Here is a 22,637-nt window from a genome sequence, read left to right as displayed (position 1 = left end):
GTAAATGGTACCATTATCCATAGACGCCCCTGGCTTCCTTCCCAGGAACCAAAGTTGTTTCCTCCTTACACCTAGTTCTCCACCGGTAGTCATTCTTCAAGTCTACCCCCTAAATATCTTTGGAACCTATTCCTCTTCATTTACTAGAGCCTTCACTTTAGTTTAGGACCTTATCACTCTGCCTAGACCAGAGGTTTGCAAACTATAGCCCATAAAGCCAAATACGGCTAGCCGTCTGTCTTTGTAAATCAAGTTTTATTAGAATGCAACTTCTGTGGTTTAGATATGGTTTGTTTTTCAGCATTAAAACTTGTTTTGATCATCAGTGTGGCAGTGTTAAGAGATGAGGCCTGGTGGGAGATGTTTTGTTTCATGGGGGGTGGATCCCTCATGAATGGCTTTGTACCTTTTTGTAGCAGTGAGTGAGTTCTTGCTCTGGTGGTACTAGATTAGTTCTCATGGGAATGGGTTGATTCTGAGATAATGGATTGTTACAAAGCCAGGATGCTGCCAGATTTTTTGTCTTCACATTTGACCACTTCCCCTTTGAGCTTCTTTGTCATTTTGTGATGCAGCATGAAAGTCCTCACCAGAAGCCAGGGCCATGCCCTTTAAATTTCCTAGCCTGTAGAACTGTGAGGTGAATAAACCTTTTCTTTATAAATTACCCAGTCTCATGTATTCTGTCATAGCACTACAAAATGGATTAAAGCAGCTGCCTTGCTCATTAGCTTATGTATTAATTGTCTATTGCTGTTTTTATGCTACGAAGGCAGAATTTTGTAGTTGTGACAGAGACTGTATGGCTTGCAAAGCCCGAAATGTTTACTGTCTGGCCTTTTACAGAAAAGGTTTGCCTACCCTTGGGCTGTTACTTATTTTCTGTCTCCAGCCTTGTCTATTCTTCTGTCCTACCCCAGGTAAACATTCAGAAGTCTGATTATATATCCCCCCATATGAATCTTTTATTTACTACTCATTCCTTACACAATAAAGCTTAAGTCCTTTATCATGGTGTAAGATCTTTGGCTACCTTTCTGGGTTTGTCTTCCGTTCAGAAGGCATGTGGATTTGTCTCTGGTATATGCTTTTACCTCTGCCTTAAATGTTCTCTCTTCTCTTTTTCGTCAACTTACCTGTCTCTCAACATCTAACACAGATGCTACCTTACCAGGAAGTCTTCTGACATTCCAGATTTTTCTTTTTCTTGCTTCCTTCATACCCTCTACAGCTTTTGTTGTATTTAACATTGTGCAGCTTTTATCCATTTGACCGTATTTCCTTTGTAAATTTTAAAACCACCCAGGCCAGGCCTGGAGCCACATTCACTGAATACTCCCTCAAGAAGTGTCTGTTGACTGAATAAATGGATTGCTTTTGTGTTAGACTCTTCCTAACTAGTCAGTCAGAGCAAGGATTATGTCTCATACAATTTTTACATTCTCTGATTGTATCTAGGGACATGCTAGATTCATAGTAGGTACAGATACTGATTAAATTGTTGATTTGAATTGTCATGTAGATAAAGTGAAGAGACAGATTCATTTTGGAGGGTTGGACATTCATCAAATTGAGACTGTCTAGCTAAACCCATTAAAAAGGAACTAGATTTGCCTTAGCTACTAACTTTTCCCTTGACATGTATAGGGATTTTTTCCCTTTTCTGTACTTGGGAATTTGATTGACTTTCATTGAATGTTTTGTGTCATTGGTTAGGCATCATATGATCTGTTTTATATAGTGCAAGTATAAGTGACAATTTAGATGGAATGTGCTAAGTTGATGCATTAACATAGGGCAGAGTCATACTAAAAGTACTGTTATTCTGGGTATAAATGGGAGCAGAAATGGAGTGTTACCGATGACATTAGCTGTTAGGATCCATACCTTTTCTTAACTGGATTAATTTGCCTGTTTGTGGTACCTAGGTGCCAATTCTGGTAGGACTCCTAGTAGCAGCAGTAATAAACACCTATCTAGTGCATTTTTTATGTGCCAACTACTGTTCTAAGCACAGTACATAAATTAACTCATTTAGTCTTCATAACAACCCAATGAGATAAGATTGTATTATCCCTGCTTAACAGATGAGGAGCCTGAGGCACAGGGAACTGAAATAAATAAACTTGGCTAAAGTAATACAGTTAGTAAGTGGCAGAGCCAGTATTTAACCCAGGCTGTCTGGCTCCAGAGTTTATGCTCTTAGTGACTATGCTAGACTTTGTATGAGTCTTGGAACAATTTGAATGCACAGTTCTTGCATTCCTTTTGTTCCCCTCTAACAGAAACTCTAGAGTTTTGGAACAGAGGAGGAAATGAAGAAATACTAAATGGTTAAAGGTAGGTTTATTTTTAAAAGGCACTTATATCACATTCTATATTTATTATGATTAGTTGTAGGACTCCTTTTTAGCATCATTCTGTTTTTATCTTTTCCTATAAGTTGAGGTAAGAGTTTGGTTTTCTTTTACCTTAACTTATCTGTAGCCAGTTGATGCTTACTAAATGATTGGCTTTAATGGTTCTAGACATTGTAATTGTATTTACATAGTTCTGTGAAGAACTGTGAAGATACGTAGTTCATATATTTGGAAGTGTATTAACAATTGTGGTAATCAAGAGGAAATCATCATTAGAGCTGGACAGCATTGATATTCTAGGTGTTGCTTTTAACAGGCTTAAAAAACACTTGGAGGTAGAACATATACAGCAGATTGCATAAAGCCTAAGTGTACTGTTCAGTGAATACAACACCCAGATCAAGTTAAGTACAGAACATCTTCATCATTATTCCAGAAGGCTTTCATGTGTCCTTTCCCAGTCAACAAATACCCTACCAGTTATGTTGCTTTGTTTTTAAAATATTGTATTTATTACCACTTGACATACATTAGTTTGTCTTCCCTACTGGAGTTTAAACTTGGTTTTGCTCATCATTCTGTTCCATTGCTCAGCATAGTGCTTGACATATAGTAAATGTTACACAACTATTTGTTGAATAAATTAATTGGAAAACACTTTATTTGTTATGTACCATATTCTATAGCACACAGGTGCTTTTTTATGTACTAGTTGCTTGAGGATAGATCATAAATCTTAGTTTTCTAGGATGAGGCTTTTGACATTTAATGTGATACTTAACACTACTTTTAAGACAAGGAAATTGACTTCTCCTGACATTGGGTTTAGTGTGTGTTGGTCTTTGGTTACGTGAATGTTAGGGAATATGAGAAAGTTGCTACCAGTGAGAGATATTGGTAGCCTATCTATCTGGATTGCCTTCTTGAGAGTATCTGATTCCTTATAGTTATCTCAGATTCTTAACTTACACTCTTGATGATCTTTTTGACTACTTCAAACAGTTGCAAAAGACTAAATGCTCTTGATCTTGTGGAGAGAAAATTGTGATAGGAAATACATTATTTATCATTAATTTACTTATAAGACAGTTTGGTTATCACCTTACATTGAAAATAATGAAAATTCTGTTTGCCTATTGTGAAAAGGTTTAAGATAAATAAAGGAGTCTGTGCTTTAGAATTTGTTTTAGTTCAAACTTAGGTTCATGTAGAAAAGAAAATAAATTTTGAGCTGAAAGTGACTCTAGTATTCTGATTCATGTTCCTGTCTGTCAAATTTAGCTCTCTCATTTTACATTTGAGGAAACTGGAGTGCAAAGAAGTAATGTGATGGTCTAGTCTAAAATTAAAAGTTTAGGCTGGGAGCGGTGGCTCACACCCATAATCCCAGCACTTTGGGAGGCCAAGGCGGGCAGATCACTTGAGGTTAGGAGTTCGAGAACGGCCTGGCCAACAAGGTGAAACCCTGTCTCTACTAAATATACAAAAAAATTAGCTGGGTGTGGTGGCGCATGCCTGTAGTCCTAGCTACTCGGGTGGCTGAGACGTAAGAGTTGCTTGAACCTAGGAGGCAGAGGTTGCAGTGAGCCAAGATTGTACCCCTGCACTCCAGCCTGGGCAGACAGAGTGAGACTCTGTCTCAAAATAAATAAATAAATAAAATTAAATTAAAATTTTAATAATGAATAAACTTTCCAAGTGATACATACTCTAGTGGCTTAGAACCATTGTGCTGTCATGCCTTTTTCTTTCTTACTTTTTAAGAAAGGAGACTGTTCTTTAAAGCAGTTTTAGGTTTACATAATAAGTGAACAGAAAGTAGAGTGAGCCTATATAAACCCTTACCCCCACCCATATTTCCCCATTTCCCCTGTTATTAACATCTTGCATTGGTGTGGTACATTTTTCCCAGTTACTAACATCTTGCAATGCTATGGTACATTTGTTAACAATTGATGAACTAATATTGATACTAAATTATTAACTGAAGTATATAATTTACCTTTTATAATTTCCATTAGGGCCCACACTTTTTATTGTATAGTTTTGTGGGTATTGACAAATGCATAATGTCATGTATCCACGATTACAGTGTCATGCAGAATAGTTTTACTGCCTCCAGAATCCCAACATCCACCTATTTAGCCACCTTCTCATCCCCCTCCTCCCATCCCCTCCTCCCATCCACCTCCTCCCATCCCCTGGCCACCACTGAACTTTTTACTATCTCTATAGTTTTGTCTTTTTCAGAATGTCCTATAGTTGGAATCATACGGTATGTAGCCTTTTTAGATGTGGTTCTTTCACTTAGCAATATATTTAACATTCCTTTATGTCTTTTTCTGGCTGGATACCTAATTTCTTTTTGTCCCTGAATAATACCTCATTGTATGGATATACCACAATTTTTTTAGCTGCTTACCTATTGAAAGACATCTTGGTTGCCTCTACTTTTGGGCAAATATGAGTAAAACTACTGTAAACATTTGTGTTCACTTTTTTGTGTAGACATGTTGGAAGTAAATGCTTGGTGCTGCAAAGTGAAACCAGCACTCAGGCAAAAGTTTTCTTAGCAAGGCAGTTTATTTTTGCAGAAGGGAGTGTCTCGCGGATGGAGCAATGGCGAGAGCAGAGGGAACAAAGGAGAGAAGGGGTTTTTATTTCTAATGTGTAGTCCCTACCTCAGTGTCACGCCCCTGTGGGCTGGGGTTGAACCACACAATTTAAGCTGACTTGATTGGCTACTTGTGAATATTTTTTTTTTAAATAAGGAAGAGGGAAGGGGAAGGTGAGTTACAGTGGTGGGATGTGTGGTTTCGAAGGGTGGACGTGTGGTTTCAAAAAGGTGGAATGGGTGCAGAGTGGGTAACCAAGGGAACAGATGTGAGTTATTGGTTAGAGCTGACGGGAAGGTTGTTTACAGTAAGTAGAGGCAAGGAGGCATGGAGGACAAGAAAGTTGAGTTTGAGAACAAAGAACAAGGAAGTTAACAGGCTGAACCTTTGAAGAGAAATTCATTATATCTTACAATTCCCTGCTTTTAATTTTTATAATCTTTTCTCTTTAAACCTTTTTAACATGTCTGGGCTTTGCTGTCCGACTTGATCCTTTAAAAGGAAAAGCTTACTTGCATAAGGTGGAGGAGAGCTAAGGGAGATTTTAGTAAGTGCTGTTTTTATAAGCGTTTGCACTAACCTACAATGCATGGTATGACACAGCACCCAATAAGAATGAGTACAACTATTACGACTGCAAGCGAAGTAAGAATTGAGGCCACGATTTCTTTTCATTTATCGAACCACCTTTTTAGCCATCTTGAAAAAGAGTTGTTGATTCTAGCTAATTCATTGGATAAAGCTGTAATCCCTTGCAAGACCTTCACTATGCTCTCATTGGGGGCAGTATTGTTTGGGATGAAGATGCAATATTGAGTTTTCATTATAACACAAACTCCACCTTTTTCAGCTAATATCATGTCTAGGGCCATTCTGTTTTTCCAAGCCATCTGGCTAGTAGGACCTAATTGGTCAGCTATTCCTTTGACAGCATCTCTGGTGTAATTAATAAACCGCTGCTGATTATAATAGATGTAATCTATCCAATCTACATTTTTGTTGATAGTTACCCATGGGGGCAATGATTCAAATCCTGCAGCTATTTGGTCTCGGGCTTTGAATTTATCAGGTACTCCCTGTGAGACTCCAATTGCGTCTAAATAAACTTAAGAGTCAAAAGACCCATAAGAGGCTTCTCTTACTTTTCAGTGTTGTGATTTTTTTTTTTTTCTCTGCTTGGTGAAATGCCAGGGTGAAAGGGATAGCCAACTGGACAAGAGAGCAAGTGCTGCTCCAGTTACTTGGTGGAGTGCCCAGTAAGGGTCCACCACAATACCACCATATACCTGCTCAAGGATGGCTAAGGGCGGACTGATGGGTAAGCTCTTGGAAGGGCCTAAGCTCACTGCGTTCCATTAAGCTTCCCAGGAACGCCAAGTTTTTCCCATTCCGTGAGAGACACAAGGTGAAATTGACATTGAGAGATGGAAGCTGGATGGCCCTTGGGGGCTGGCCCACAGGGTGTTGGACTTTGGGATAGAGCAGGGAGAGAGCTTGGCATGATTTATTGCCCCTAGCTGTAGAATCCTGGAAGAGAGTTACCATGCAGCCCATGCCCAGTTGACTGGAGCACCATTCGAGTGGAAAGGGGACAATCTGGGCCTCTGGCCGGCCATGCAGACAAGCATAACAATTGCTTTTGTTTAATGTGCGGACAGAATTTTTGATGCATTTCAACCAGACATTTGTATCTTGATATCCTATTTTAATTGCTAGAGTTTGCCTTAGATCATCTGCTTCTACAATGTTTACTTCAGCATTGTTGTTGGGCAGGGTAGAAGGTTTAGATGGAGAAGGAGGAGGGAGGTTAATAAAACGCATTTTAAAGAAGCACATAGGGTCGTATCCATTGGTCTTTACTCTTAAGCCGTAAAAGTGCTCTGAAGGGGGTGTAGGGTTGGTGGAGGTAGGAGTATTAAAGGAAATAGTTACTGGGTTACAATGGTGAGATGGACAATTAGAGGGGGTGGTTCCTTTGGTAAAAGTGGAGGTAAGATTTTAGGTTGGTACAGCCATCTGGGGAGGTCCAGCCCGGATCTCTGGTAGTCCAGATGATATCTGCCCATTGGGAACATATCTCTCAATTTGGGGTGTCTTGGTACCCCTGCCATGAGCAAGATGCAGGGTCAGTGGCTTTTCTGGAGGGGCAGAGGTATTTTTCTAAAGTAGAGATTTGTCTTTGTCATTGTTCGTCCTCACAAGGTATAACAAGACAAGCATCAAAGGTAATGATTTGGGGTGAATCTGACCTAGTTACATTGATAACAAGGTGGTCATCAATAGAATGAGAAAAGAAGAAAGTAATAGAATAGATGAAAAGATGAAAGAGAGTTAAACTTTTTGTAGCTTTAGTTTGAGAGGTTTTTTTCTTTGGATAATGGCCCATGACTCTGGAGGTGGTGGTGTTTTCTTGACTCGGGTGTGATGGGTCCATCCTTTTTTTGCTGTCTGGACTGCGGTTTTAGTGGTTAGAAGCAGCAGGTAAGGTCCTTCCCAGGCCAGCTCAAGTTTTTCCTCCTTGATGAGGATGTGATCCCCAGACTGTTATTAATGGACTGAGGGCTCCAGGGTTAGCGCCTGTGCTAAGAGACCTTTGGTTTTAAGAAAAAGAGAAAGTAAAGGAGAGACTGAGTATATAATTCTTGAGGAATTGGTCTTTTGTTTTAAATGTGGGAATGTCAGCAGTGGAGTGTAAATAAGGCAATCTGTAGAGCCATCTCATAAAGGGAAAGGCCTATATCTTTTTGAGGAGCAGTTTGGATTTTCAACAGGGCAATTGGAAGACATTTGGTCCATGGCAACTGAGTCTTTATAACTAATTTGGTTAGTTGGTTCTTTAAGCTCTGATTTGTCTTTTTAACCTTCCTTAATGACGGTGGGTGCCAAGGAGTATGATATTTTCATTTAATGTTTAGGGCTTGGGATAGCTTTTTAATAATATGAGCTGTGAAATGGGTTCCATTGTCTGAGTCAATATTTTTTATTAGCCTGAACTTGAGCACTATATTTTTAATTAATGCCTTAACTATATTATTGGCTGTTGCATTTGACCCAGTGAGTGAGGTGATCTATTGTCATTAATAAGTATTTTAGACAACCCGTTAGAGGCATCTCTGATTAATTTGGGTACTTGGGAATGATCTTAAGCCTGGATTCCTTTCCCCAAGGGATAATCTCTTTTATAGTTTATCAGTTTTCATATATTTACATATAAAGCAACTATCTATAACCCGTTTTGGCTAGGGTATAAGTTCCTGAAGACTGCATCACATATGGCCTGGGGTCCTTAATGAGTCCTTTGATGCAGGTGGGACAAGACTTGGTCTGTCAATATCTATTTTTATTCTGAGCTCTCTTTAGTGCCTGTTCTTACTAGCTTTTCTTTCTCAGTGGAAGAGAAAACAGAGATCACAGTAGTAGGAGGAAGGTAAGGAGTTAAGTGGAGAACAGGCATTTCAGAAGAAACGGCAGCCTGTTTGGCTTATCTGATCTGTTAGGTTATTTTCCTGACTCTTAAAAGACAGGCTTTTTTGGTGTCTGGGGACATAGACAATAACGATTTTCTCTGGCAACTGAAGGTTATTCAGTACTTGGGTGATTAATTCCTTGTGAACAAGGTTTTGACCTTACTGTTAATAAGACCTCGTTCAGCCTAAAATCTTTCCAAATGTTATGAGCCACCCCGAAGGTGTACTTAGAATTGGTATAGATGGTTCCTCCTGGTTCTGCAAGTACTTTAAGGCTTGGCTGAGTGCAAACAATTCACAAGTTTGGGCAGACCAATTATTGGGCTATTTTCTTGACTCTATTTCTTTAAGAGCGTCTCCATCAATTACTGAATACCCATTGTGTCTTTTTCCTTCAATCACTTGGGAGGAGCCATCTATAAACAACTGTCACCCAGTCCTGAAGTGAGTAAGTTTGGCCGGACCTTTGTATGGTAATCAATTAAATCTAAACATGTGTGCTTTCTTTTTAGATTTAGAACTCTTGTTAAGAAACCTCCTGGGTTAAGCAAATTATCAGTGGTTTAAATCATCCTCTTGTTTTAACAGAGTAGCCTCATACTCATACACATGTAATACTTTTCCAGTGGTACATTTTAATATAAGTGACTCTAAAGAATCAAAGTTCTTTTCTGGTCTGGGGTAGCCAACAATGATCACATTGAGGATTTCCTTATAGAAGTCTTTTTTGAAGGTATGCATGATATGTGTTTCCATGGGCTTCTTTGTATTCTTGTAGTATGGGTTCCATCCTGTGCTCACCACCATCTTATGGACATCTCTACTTCCAGCACTGGCCCAACTACAATAAATGCCGGTGGATATATCAGCTGGAAGGTTATCTACCACTTACTCAGGAAAATTAGCTGCAGGGATGCCCAGCTGCTTGGAGCCGCAGCCAAATCCCTGCACCACTTGGCCCCAGCAGAAGTAAGGCAGATGTCCCATAATGTAGCCTGTTCGGGGTTTGGGCTGTGGCCTGGTCTGCATGTTTTTGCAGAGCCACCCTTTACATGGTGCCTGAACCCTGGACCAGCTAGGGGGCAGGAGCGTGGGCTCTGCCTACTGTGGAGGCACACCAGGGCCCGGACGATGCTAGTGACACGGTGTGGCAGATCCTTGATGCTGCCCACCCTACAAAAGCCACCTGGTGACTTAGGTGCATGGAGTCCCTTTAAGGAGGGATACTTAGGCTGGGAGGGAATAGGTTCATAGGGTGTTGATTCCCAAGAGTCAGAATTGTAAGGAGGAGGAGTAACATGAGTAGGGGAAGGATATGAAGCAGGATCTAGGATGGCAACAGCTGCCCGAGAGGAAAGGGTTGGGGTCATTGAGCAGGGGAAGACAGTGTAGGGGATCCCATATGATGGTCTTTAGGCATGGGAACTGGCTTTTCTAACCTTTTATTATCTTTCCAATATTTTAATATGAGACCTAGGGGGCTAGGTCTTTTAACAAGAGATTAGGGGGACTATCTTTGTTGCTGTTTTTATCCTTTTTACTTCTTGTCTTGCTTGGGGTATTTCCCATGTTGGGTCCTAGTTAGGCTGAATCCCTTGTACTAAAGACTTCTTGCCTATTCTTCTCTGGGGGCTTGTTAAGGCTCAATCCTTTGTATCAGTGATTTCTTGCCTATTCTTCCTTGGGGAGCTTGTTAAGGCTCAATACCTCGTGTTAGAGATTTCTTGCCTATCCTTTAGCTCCACCTACTGGAGGTTTCTTGCACCCTTTTTTCGCTGCATCTGCTCTGGCCACTTCCCTCGCGGGAATATTTCAGGTCCCTCTTAGCATTGATGGCAGGTCAGTATAAACCCCTGACAGGATCCCCAAAGGGCCACCCTAAGCTGTATGAGGTGACCACGGAACTGCCGATAGGACCCACTCACTCCGCACAGCAGTAGTGCTTAGTACCATTCACACAAGCAGCACTGCAAGCAGTAGTGCTTGTGATCATTTACACACTTTTAACCTGCAGAATCCCAACCACCAAGGAAATACTTTGTCGCCCCTGTGACCTTCTGACTTTGGTCTGTGCACAGTTACCTAGTCGCTGTGGTATGTGAGCCTCCTTTCCCCAAACTGCCGGCCTGTTTCTTACCCATGTTGCTGAGAGTCTGGGTTTATTTGTCACACTGGGTGGGCCTCAATTCCTTTATCCCTGAGGCTGCTGCAACGAGGCAGTGGGGCGCATCTCTTCACGGGAGAGGACCAAGACCCTTTCCCAGAGGAGAATGGGAATCCCGGATGAGCCCCCAGATTTGTTGGAGATAAATGCTCAGTGCCAAAAGTTTTCTCAGCAAGGCAATTTACTTCTGCAGAAGGGTGTATCTTGCAGATGGAACAATGGCAAAAGCACAGGGAACAAAGGAGAGAAGGGGTTTTTATCTCTAATGCATAGTCCCTACCTCTGTGTCACTCCCGCATGGGCTGGGTTCGGACTACACAATCTAAGCTGACCCAATTGGCTACTTGTGAATATTTTTTCCAAATAAGAAAAGGGGAAGGTGAGTTACAGTGATGGGATGTGTGGTTTCGAAGGGTGATGTGCGGTTTCTAATGGGTGGAATGGGTGCAGAGTGTTTAACCAGGGGAACAGTTGTAAGCTATTGATAAGAGCTGACAGGAAGATTGGCTTTTTTTTTTTTTTTTTTTTTACAGTAACTAGAGGCAAGGAGGCATGGAGAACAAGAAAGTTGAGTTTGAGAACAAAAAACGAGGAAGTTAACAGCCTGAACCTTTGAAGAGAAATTCAGAAAAATTCATTGTATCTTACAGACATAAGTTTTCAACTCACTTGTGTAAATATCTATGAGTGTGATTGCTGGGATTGTGTGGTAAGACTACATTTAGCTTTGCAGGAAACTGCTGATGTGTCTTCCAGAATGGCTGTACTATTTTACATTTCTGCAAACAATGAGTGAGAGTTCCTGTTGCCTCACATTTTCACCAGCTTTTGGTGTTGTCAGTGTTTGGGATTTTAGCCATTCTGTTCCAGTGGATGTATAATGGTATGGCATTGTTTTAATTTACAATTCCCTAATGACATATGATGTTGAGCATCTTTTCATATGCTTATTTGCTACCTGTATATCTTCTTTTGTGAGGTATCAGTTCAGATTTTTTGTACACTTTTTAATTCATTTGTTTTATTATTGAGTTTTAAGAGTTTTAAGAGTTCTTTGTATATTTTGGATACTAGCCCTTTATCAGATATGTGTATTGCAAATATTTTCTCCCAGTCTATGGCTTGTCTTTTCATCCTGTTTCATAGTGTCTTTCTTTCAAAGAGCAGAAGTTTTTAATTTTAACGAAGCCTACCTTTCCATTTTTTTTTTTTATGGACTGTGCTTTTGGTGTTGTATGTAAAAAGTCCTCGTCAAACCAAAGGTTACTTGGATTTTTCCTGTTATCTTTTAGAAGTTTTATAGTTTTGCATTTTACTTTAGGTCTATGATGCAGTTTGAGCTAATTTTTTAATTTTTGTGAATTTTTGTACATTTTGAGTTAATTTTTGTGTAAGTTGATGTGTGTTTATTTGCATGTAGATGGTCGCTTATTCTAGTACCATTTTTCAGAAAAAGACTGCCATCCCTTTTTGATGTCCTCTTTCAATGATGCACATGTTTTTTTGAGACAGAGTCTCACTCTTGCCTTGGCTGGAGTGCAGTGGCTTGATCACAGCTGACTGTAGCCTCAACCTCCCAGGCTCAATCAGTCCTGCCATCTCAGCCTCCTGCGTAGCTGGTATCATAGGTGTGGACCAGGGTTTCACCATGTTGCCCAGGCTGGTCTTGAATGCTTGGGTTCAAGCAGCACACCCACCTTGGCCTCCCAAAGCACTGGGATTACAGGCATGAACCACCATGCCTGGCCTCAGTGGCACAGTTTTGAGGGTGAATTATGATAACTAAAATTGAAGAAGAAACCTGAGATTGTTGTAATTAATAATTTGACTTCATATTATGTCTTTAAAAATAGCTTAGGAGGAAGTAACATGTTGAGTAAGAGCCTGGGCTCTGGGATAAATTCCGAATTTGCTATTTACTTGCTGTGACATTGGACAAGTTACTGAACTGTGCCTCAGTTTCCTTGTACGTAAATGTATTTTTAGGTTAAATGAACAATATTTAATATAAATTGTTTAGTACAGTATCTTGCATATGTTATAGCTATGGAAGATTATTAGTAATAAAGACTTCTTTAGATGTTTTATTTTTTTTATTCATCAGTTCCTCTTATTTTATTCTCTATAGTGTATTACAGGAAAATATAATAGTGTTAACCTGTGGACTGTTTCTGTAGTTATTGATGTCATCTGGCAGAAGCAGATTTACATAAGGGAATTTAATGACTGACCTAGAATAACCATCATAAAGAGCGTAAAATGTAAAAAATGGAGTTCTAAATGCATGCTTATATGCTCAGTATTTTCTGAAACCACTAAATACCATTAAATACCTCAAGACTAAAGGTTTGATGTGTAAGATGGTAAAAAAAAAAAAAAAGAGCTGTAGTGCTTTATTTTTATTTTTTATTTACTTCTTTTTTGAGATAGGGTCTCTCCCTGTCACCCAGTCTGGAGTTTACTTTATAAAACATATTTCCTTCCTTTGCATATGATGTATTACACACTACCGGCTTGCTTAATATATTTAGGATTGTTTCTTATTTTAGATTTTGAGTTATCTCTCCAATAAGAATACAAGTTCTTTAGGATAATGTGTCTTCAGTTTTTCAGTCTGTCACCATTTCTGGATGGAGAAGCTCATGTTTCTTAATTGCTTAAGAAGTTAAGCAATTTGGATAATTGGATAAGCTATTACTTTTAAATTATTGCTTTATTTTATCTTGCGATTTGATTCTTCCTTCTAGAGTGGATAGAGGGACCATTTACAATATAATAGCGAAATGCATATCTGTTTTTAAAGTTAGAACTGGAAGGCCAGTAAGATAAACAAGGGTCCTTTAGGGCAATACCTTGAGTAAAATAGCAAAGCAATTTTTTTGTTTGTTTCAAGTAATTGCTAGTGAATAAGGAGTATTTCTATACTTCTGTATATTCAGCATTTTTCTTTGTGTTAGGAAACAAGATGATAATTGTTTAATGCAGTGATAGGAACTGCCGTTCTGCTGAGTTATCACAGACTTTGGGTTTTGTCAGTTAAAACAAATTTTGAGTGTTAGGTTTTGTTTTTTAACAGATGTTGACATTAATTTTATTTCTATGTTTGGGAACTTGTAAATTTGTCTGACATTGATTCTAAAACTTTTATTGTAGCGTAATATTATTTTGATCTCTGTGTATCCAAGCTTTTTTCCTAAAACTGCTAGATGGCATAGATCTGCTTTTTTTTTTTTTTTTGAGTTGGAGTCTTACTCTGTCGCCCAGGCTGGAGTGCAGTGGCATGATCTTGGCTCACCGCAACTTCTGCCTCCTGGGTTCAAGCAATTCTCCCGCCTCAGCCTCCTGATGAGCTGGGATTTCAGGTGCCCACCACCATGCCCACCTAATTTTTGTATTTTTAGTAGATACGGGGTTTTGCCATGTTGGCTCGGCTGGTCTTGAACTCCTGACCTCAAGTGATCTGCCCACCTTGGCTTCCCAAAGTGCTGGGATTACAGGCATGAGCCACTGCCCAGCCAGATTTGCTTTTTAAATTAAATTTTTGTCTCTGAGTCATTTAGTAATTAAGTTAGTCATGGTACCCCCTTCTCTTAGATACTTTAATTGGCGATACTCTGGGGGTATTGCAACAACAAAACTGATGATCAGAATTAGTTTAACAACATAAATATTCTTAATGAGGATATCTTCTGAATTATCATAATAAAGTAGTGTTTATGTTTTTCTGTTACATAAAAAAACGAGGACTTTCTTTGGTAAGTTGTACTTCATACCAGTTTTAGTCATTTAGCACATTAGAGAATACCAGTGAGCTATACATTATGTAGACTATAGATATGTTAAAAAGTACATTCTATTCATGATAAAACTAATAAACTAGGAAAAGAAGGAAACTTGCTCCATCTGATAAGATCTATGAAAAAACCCGGAGCTAATACATAGTTAATGGCAAAATATTGGATGCTTCCTGCCTAATATTAGGAGCAACATAAGGGTGTCCTCTGCTGCCACTTTTTTTTAACATTGTACTAGAGTTTCTAGCCAGAGCAATTAGGCAGGAAAAGTAGTAAAAGGCATCAGAGTGATAAGGAAGAAGTATAGCTATCTCTATTTGCAGATATTTATAGAAACATCCCAAGAAATTTGCTAAAAATCTATTAGAGTTAATAAATGAGTTCAGCAAAGTTGAACTCATTTTATGTAGGATCAATGTATAAAAATCAACTATGTTTCTGTACAGTAGAAATGAGCAAACAAACTGAAATTAAGGAAACAGTTCCACTTATAATGCCATCTAAAGGAACAAAATACTTATGAATACATTTAACAGAAGTATAAAACATATAATATGGAAATTACAAAACATTGTTGAAAGAAATTAATGAATACCTAAAAAAAAGGATGGACATCCTATGTTCATGAATTGGAAGACTTAATATTGTTTAAATAATAGTGCTCTCCTAGTTGATCTACAGATCCAATGGTTTATCAAAATTCCAGTTGCCTTTTGCAGAAGGCAAAGTTCCAATTGCCCTTTGCAGAAATTGATAAACTGATCCTAAAATTCATATGGAAATACAAGGGATCCTGTATTAGTTTCCGAGGGTTGCAGTAACAAAGTACCAAAACTAGGTGGCTTAAAACAACCGAAATTTTTCTCACAGTTTAGAAGCTGGAGGTCCAAAATCAAGGTGTTGGCTCTGACTGCTCTAGGGAATTATCCCCGCTTGCTGCTTCTAGCGTTTGCTAGCAATCCCTGACATTTCTTGGCTTGTAGATCACTAAAGTCACTTAGATTTCCTCTACCTGTGTGTCTTCATATTATTTGCTCTCTGTGTATGTTTGTGTGTCCAAATTCTTTTTGTAAGGACACCAGTCATATTGGATTAGGGCCCATGGGAATGACCTCATTTTAATTTTAATTTTTTTGTTTTTTGAGATGGAGTCTCACTCTCTCGCCCAGGCTGGAGTGCAGTGGCACGATCTCAGCTCACTGCAACCTCCGCCTCCTGAGTTCAAGCAATTCTTTCGCCTCAGCCACCCGAGTAGCTGGGATTACAGGTGCCTGCCACCACGCCTAGCTAATTTTGTGTATTTTTAGTAGAGATGAGGTTTCGCCATGTTGTGGTCATGAGCTCCTGACCTCAAGTGATCTGCCCTACTTGGCCTCCCCAAAATGCTGGGATTACAGGCATGAGTTACCTCCACCTCTCCTGGCCATCATTTTAATTTGATTACCTTTGTGAAGACCCTATTTCTAAATAAGGTCACATTCTGAGGTACTTTGTGATTAGGAGTTTAACATATCTTTTTTGGGGTACCCAGTTCAACCCATAACAGACTCTGAATAGCCCCTCAAAAATTGAGAAATAAAGAATAAAGTTAGATGAATCACATTTCTCAATTTAAAAATTTACATCAATCCAGACGGTGTGGTGCTTGGATATAGATTCATGGAGTATGATCATTAGTCTAAAAATAAGCCCCTACCTTTATGGTCAGTTGGTTTTGACAAGGATACCAAGATAATTAAATGGTGAAATAATTTTTTTTCCCCCACAAATGGTCTCAGACAGCTGGATATTTGCATGCAAATGAATGAAATTTAACTCCTACCTCATACCATCTACAAAAATTATGTCAAAATGGATTAAAGACCTAAATGCTAGAGCTAAAACAAGTAGGAGCTAAAACTCCTAGGAGAAAACATAGGAGTAAGTTTTTCTGACCTTGGGTAGGCAGTGGCTTCTTAGATATGGTACCAAGCACACAAGCAACAAAAGAAAAAATGGATACCTTGAACATTATCAAAAATAAAACCATTTGTGCTTCAAAACACCATCAAGAAAGAGATAACAGAAAGGGAAAATACTTGCAAATTATATCTGATAAAGGACTTGTATCCAGAATACAAGAAGAACTCTTACAGTTCAATAATAAAATAAAGTCCAATTAAAAATTTGGCACAGGTTCTGAATAGACAGAACCTATGTATATCTACTTCTACAAGGAAGATACACATAATGGTTGATAAGTGCATGTATTAGTCTATTCTTATACTGCTATAAAGAACTACCTGAGACTGGGTAATTTATGAAGAAAAGAGGTTTAATTGACTCACAGTTCCAAAGGCTGTATAGGAAGCATGGGTGGGAGGCCTCAGGAAACTTAAATCATGGTGGAAAGTGAAAGGGGAAGAAAGCACGTCTTACCATGGTGGAGCAGGAGAGAGAGAGAGAGCGAGCGAGAGCGAAAGCGAGCGAGCAAGCAAGTAAAGGGGGAAGTGCCACACACTTTCAAACAACTAGATCTCGTGAGAACTCACTATCACAAGAACAGCAAGGGGGAAGTCTGTCCCCATGATTCAGTCAACTCCCACCAGGCCCCTCCTCCAATACATGAGGATTACAATTTGAGATGAGATTTGGGTGGGGACACAGAGCAAAACCATATCAATGCACGAAAAGATGCTCAACATCATTAGCCATTATGGAAATAAAAATCAAAACCACGAGATACCATTTCAGACTCATTAGGATGGCTAGAATAAAAAAGTCAGATGATAACCAATGTTTGTTAGGATATGGAGAAATTGGAACCCTCATACACTGCTGTGGGAATGTAAAATGGTACAGCTGCTTTGGAAAACAATCTGGTAGTTCTTAAAATACACACACAGAGTTACCATATAACCTAGCAATTCTGTGCCTAGTTATATATACCCATATGTTCATATATACACATGTTCATAGCATTATTCATAATAGCTAAAAGTAGAAAAACAACCCAAACATCTATCAGTTGATGAATGGAGAAATCAAATATGGGATTTCCATAAACGGATTATTACTGAGGAACCAAAAGAAATGGACCAAAGCATACTACAACATGGATGAACCTGGAAAACATTCTAAGTAAAAGAAGCCAAGCACAAAAGATGAAGTATCATATGATTCCACCTATATAAATGTCCAGAATAGGCAAATCTGTAGACAGAAAGTAGGTTACTGTTTCCTTAGGGCTGGAATGGAAGGATTGGGGGATGACACCTGAGAGGTACAGTGTTTCTTTTTGGGGTAATGAAATTGATTGGGGTGATGGTTGCACAAGCCTGTGAAAGTACTAAAAATCGTTCAGTGTGCACTTTAGGTGGGTGAATTATTTGTTATGTGAATTATAACTTAATGAGGCTAGTTTAAAAAGTACATTCAATTATTACAAGGATAAGGGACCCTATGTTCTAGGGAAATGTACATATTGGAATATTTAACTAACATGAGATGTTATAAAGTAGAATATATATGCTGCCAAATGGATGGTGTAGATCAGTGCTGTTCAGAAAGTATATTGCAAGCCACGTATATAATTAAATTTTTCTAATAGCCACATTTTTATTTTTTAGAGAAGGGGTTTCACTATTTTGCCCAGGCTGGACTTGAACTCTTGGGCGCCAGTGATCCTCCTGCCTCAGTCTTCTGAGTAGCTGGGACTACAGGAACATGCCACTGCTCCCGCCTTCTAATAGCCACTTTTTAAAAACTTAAAAGAAATGGATGAAATTAATTTTTTTTTTTTTTCGAGACGGAGTCTCACTCTGTTGCCCAGGCTGGAGTGCAGTGGCACAATCTCGGCTCACTGCAACCTCCGCCTCCTGGGTTCAAGCGATTCTCCTGCCTTGGCCTCCTGAGTAGCTGGGACTACAGGTGCCTGCCACCACACCTGGCTAATTTTTGTATTTTTAGTAGAGACGGGGTTTCACCATATCAGCCAGGCCGATATTGAACTCCTAACCTTGTGATCCGCCTGCCTCGGCCTCCCAAAGTGTTGGGGTTACGGGCATGAGCCACCACACGCAGGCTGAAGTTAATTTTAATAATATATTTTATTTACCCCAATATATAAAAATCTTAACATTTCAATATGTAGTCCTTATAAAAATCATTATTGAGATATTTTACATCCTTCAAAAAAAATTGAGGCCTTAAAATCTGTTATGCATTTCAGAACGTTCGATTCAAACTTTGCCACTTTCAAGTGTTCAATAGCCTCATGTAGTGACTAGGACAACATAAGTAGAGACATTAAGTGTTAATCCAGAGGGAGGAGTAATCATTATAGTCTGGAATGATTAGGAAAAGTCACAGAACTTGAGTTATTTTGCTCATTCTTTTATTTACTGATTTCAGTCATTTATCCACAAATATTTGAGCTCTTACTGTTTATAAAAAACTAGCAAAAAATGCAGATATGTCTTATCTCCTCATGGACAGTGCATTAAACAGCTAATTATATACTTACTTAGGGCTGGTTGCTTAAGAATTAGTGGAAAGAGTATAGGCTTAGATTTAAATATTCCCTGTGAAACAGAGGATGATGATAACTGCATTGTGGGATTGGTGGGAGTAAGTAAAATTGGTTTGTCACATGCCTAACACTGTGCTTGTTGTTAAGTGTTTTCTCCTTCTCCTACTTCACCCTCTGTCCCTCTACTTCCTTGTTGAATACGTGAGGTGGGCCATGGGAAAAAAAAGGCTTAGGAAGTAGCAGAGTCCTGACTACCCAAGGACTTGAGAATGAGTTCTTACCCTCGTTTCTTATCCTCAGCCGCCTTTCACGGGCCTTTCCAGGGCCCTGCTTCCCGGACCCAGACTCAAGTTTGTATTATTAGTACTAAAGCTTATTAACCAGTATTAAAGGGGTTTTGGCGGGCTAATTTAGGAATGTAATTATTGCTTTTTCTAGAGGTTTTTATCTGTGTTTCATTCCACACAACTATTTTATTAATGAAAATTTGAAATGCTGTCTGCTAAATTAGTTTGCCTCTTACTCAGGTAAGAATGTGTTTTAGAAATATTTCAAGAAGTGTTGATATAAAAATTATTTTATACCTTTTTTGAAATTCTAGACCTACCATTAAATACTTAGCACTTTGGTCCATGTAATTTTTACATTGTATGATATCTTGGAATTTTAACATACTCTTTTACAGTAAGACTTGTTAGGTCTAGTTACATTATGTTTGAGACAATAATAGATGAGTTTGTTGGGAACAGTTATAGTGTATTGAACAGAGTTTGTTAGGAACAGTTTTTATAGTGTATTGAATACTGGATTTAGATTGGGCAGATCTTGGTTTTCCATTTGTTAGCTATGTGGTTGTAAGTACATTTGTTCACTGGTTTTTGATTCATACAGAAGATATAGCTTGACTAATATGCTCAGGACATTATTGTGTGTTTACTTATTTAAAAATTGTGATTAAGTGCTTTGAAGGAAAAGAACTGGTTACTGTGAATATAGTAACAGGTGAAAACTATTTTAGATTGGATTGTCCTAGAGAAGGCATCTCTGAAGAAGTGAGGTTTAAGCTGAGACATAAAGGATAAAAAGGAAGGGATTAGGGATGGGGGTGGTAAAAGAATATTGTAAGAAAAGGGAACATCATGTGAAAAAGTCCTGAGGTGGCAAAATGCTTTGTGTATTCAATAAATTGAAAGAAGCCTAGTGTGACTGAAGGATTGCGAGCAAGGGAATAATGGCATGATATGAGAATGAAACTAGATCTTACAGGGTTTTGTAAAAGATGCTGAAGGCTTTAAAGAGTTTTAATCAGGGGAATGAGACACAAGTGTAACTCCAAAGTGGGGAGTTGAATATAGGAGTCTCTAAAGGTTGAAAGAGTAGTCTGGTCTACAGAAATACATTTGAGAACCAACAGCTCTCAAATGGTAATAATTTGGATAAATACCATGTATTTAAAGATCTGGGAATGCATGAGATAATCTGGGGAGAGTATGGAGACAGAAGATAGAAGAGAAAGGGAGTCTAGGACCAAGCCTAGAAGAACCCCAACGTTTAGAAGCTGATAGGGAAGGAACAAGCATAGGAGGATCTCAAGTGAGCAGAGGTTTTTGGATGACTGAGGAAATATAATGGTTCTGAAATAGCAATAGGGAACAAGGAGGATGTGATTTTTTTTTTCCAACTAGATATAAACCTTTATTTCACAACTTTGTCATAATTCACCTTTTAAAAGACAGACTGGGGGACACAGCTGAAAACACTGGGAGGCCAGATGCTGGTGTCTTTCAAGCCAGAGCATAGCCGTGGGCACTCTAGGGCCCATGTGTTCCTGTGGCTCTCAGGCATCTTGGACTAGATACACCAGTACTGTCCAATCCCAGTTTTACTTAGAGCCACCTCCTTTTTTGGGGGCCATTAGTCCTCATTTTGTGCCAGATTTTCACTAGAAGCTCCCTGTTCTTCCAAAACAGTTAATGACCATAAGTAACATACCATTCCAAAGAGAGCTCCCCCAGGATGCACTGCATGATAAAAAAATTTCCATCCCATGAACATTTCTGCTGTATCCATGGCCATAATGGCTTTTAGGGCATTCTCTGCTATGAATGTGAACATCTGAAGGGAAATAATGGCAAGCCTCCGTTCTGGGATCTTAGTGCAGACAGCTGCAAAGACCATCATGATGGTGCCAGATGCACCAAGTGATGGTCCCTATCTTCCTGTGGCAACTTTACACACATAACTGACACAATTGGAAATAACACCTGCAGATAATAACACTGCTCTTGATCCAGAATGTTCACTGTGCTGGAGGCGAAGCTCCACAAAACATAAGATATTTGCTGCCATGTGAAATAAGGAGAAATGACTGAATGTTGACAGCAACATTGGAAAAGAAAGGGCTTTTGAGGCTGGATTAGATGCGAAATATCTGATCATTGTCCGCTGCAGAGAAGGTACTCTCTATAAACAGAATACAAAGACATTCATTTGCAGCTGTGATAACCTGTCATAGTCTGGTGGCCATCGCTTAGGTTATTCTACCACTTGTTAATCTTTCTGAAGTCTCTTTTTTGTGATCTTATGCTATCCCAACCGTCAGCTTTTATATCATCAAAATAACTCTGGACCCTGGATTTCAGTGATTCATATTGACAAATAGTAGCTGATCCAAATGCACAGCCTGTAAACCCAACAGTAAAAAATAAAGATTTTATGAGAGTCCCTATAGGATACAGAGAAGGATAAAAGGCCGTTTCTTCCACAGGAGAAATCAAAGCACTTCTTTTGTATGCTTCACCACTTGTGCCTGTGTCTGATCTTTGAGGTTCAGCCTTCCTGGGTGCTTTTCTGAATCCACATTTTTGCTGAAGAAGCCAAACCTGCGTCTGAGCAGCCGTGGTGGGGCTAGGGCCGCAGTGAGTTCCTTGCAGCTGCGGCCGCCCACTGGCGGAGACCATGCCTGGTCGCTGCCCCAACCTCTCTCTGCCCAGCCTCACCAGGCCATCTTCCCAACCTCTGCCCCACCATGGCCTGCAAGGACATGGTTTTGAAACGTGTGGAGGAACTGAATAACATCAGCCTCTGTGGGATTTATTAAAGTAGCATATTTGGGGGAGTTGTGTTTTCCATAAGGCTAGAAAGTGGAGTTTGCTGATCACAGAAGAGGTAGAGTTGAGGAGCTCATTCAGATGAGAGGGATGTGTAGAGTAGTAGGGGCATGAGAGTTAACAGTATTTCTGGTGGAGACTTACATAAACAAGGATATGAGGTGTTGATAGATTTAGGCCTTTTAATCTCTTGTAGGCTAGAGGGATCTATGGCCTTAGTGGCATAGTCTGGAAGGTTTCAAATAGTTTGTTGGGTAAAGGATGAGTTTCTCGTGAGGTAAATCTGTCTCAGCAGGTTCTAGTTATGGTATGATGAGGCTCCAGGCTGGCCTCTTCATTTCTTTTATCTATTAAGTAGTAATAATACCTCATTAATTGTTATTTAAATGGACAGTCACATAGTGATTAATAAAAGTTAAGACTAGATAAACATACAGCCTTTTACGAAATCTTTTAAACACACATCCCAGTCAGTCATGCTCTAGCCAAGTTATTTTCTTGTCACTCTTTTCTGTACTGAATATAACAATGCCTAATTGAAGAATAAACATTGACTATGAATGAGGCACTCAATTCATCTCTTTGCTGATTATACTCAGTTTTAGAACTAAGGATAA

General features: G+C 39.2%; 1 protein-coding gene and 1 pseudogene across 2 annotated transcripts in view; one reads left to right on the top strand and one right to left on the bottom strand.

The window, feature by feature from the left end:
- GSK3B (glycogen synthase kinase 3 beta) overlaps positions 1-22,637 on the top strand; it is a 273,914-nt gene that overhangs the window by 44,097 nt on the left and 207,180 nt on the right. The window lies entirely within an intron of this gene.
- On the bottom strand, positions 20,793-21,917 carry LOC101125175 (presenilin-associated rhomboid-like protein, mitochondrial; annotated as a pseudogene).

The sequence above is a fragment of the Gorilla gorilla genome, chromosome 2 (assembly GCF_029281585.2).
Source record: "Gorilla gorilla gorilla isolate KB3781 chromosome 2, NHGRI_mGorGor1-v2.1_pri, whole genome shotgun sequence".
Classification (NCBI taxonomy): domain Eukaryota; kingdom Metazoa; phylum Chordata; class Mammalia; order Primates; family Hominidae; genus Gorilla; species Gorilla gorilla.
This window is presented reverse-complemented; position numbering and strand designations above follow the sequence as displayed.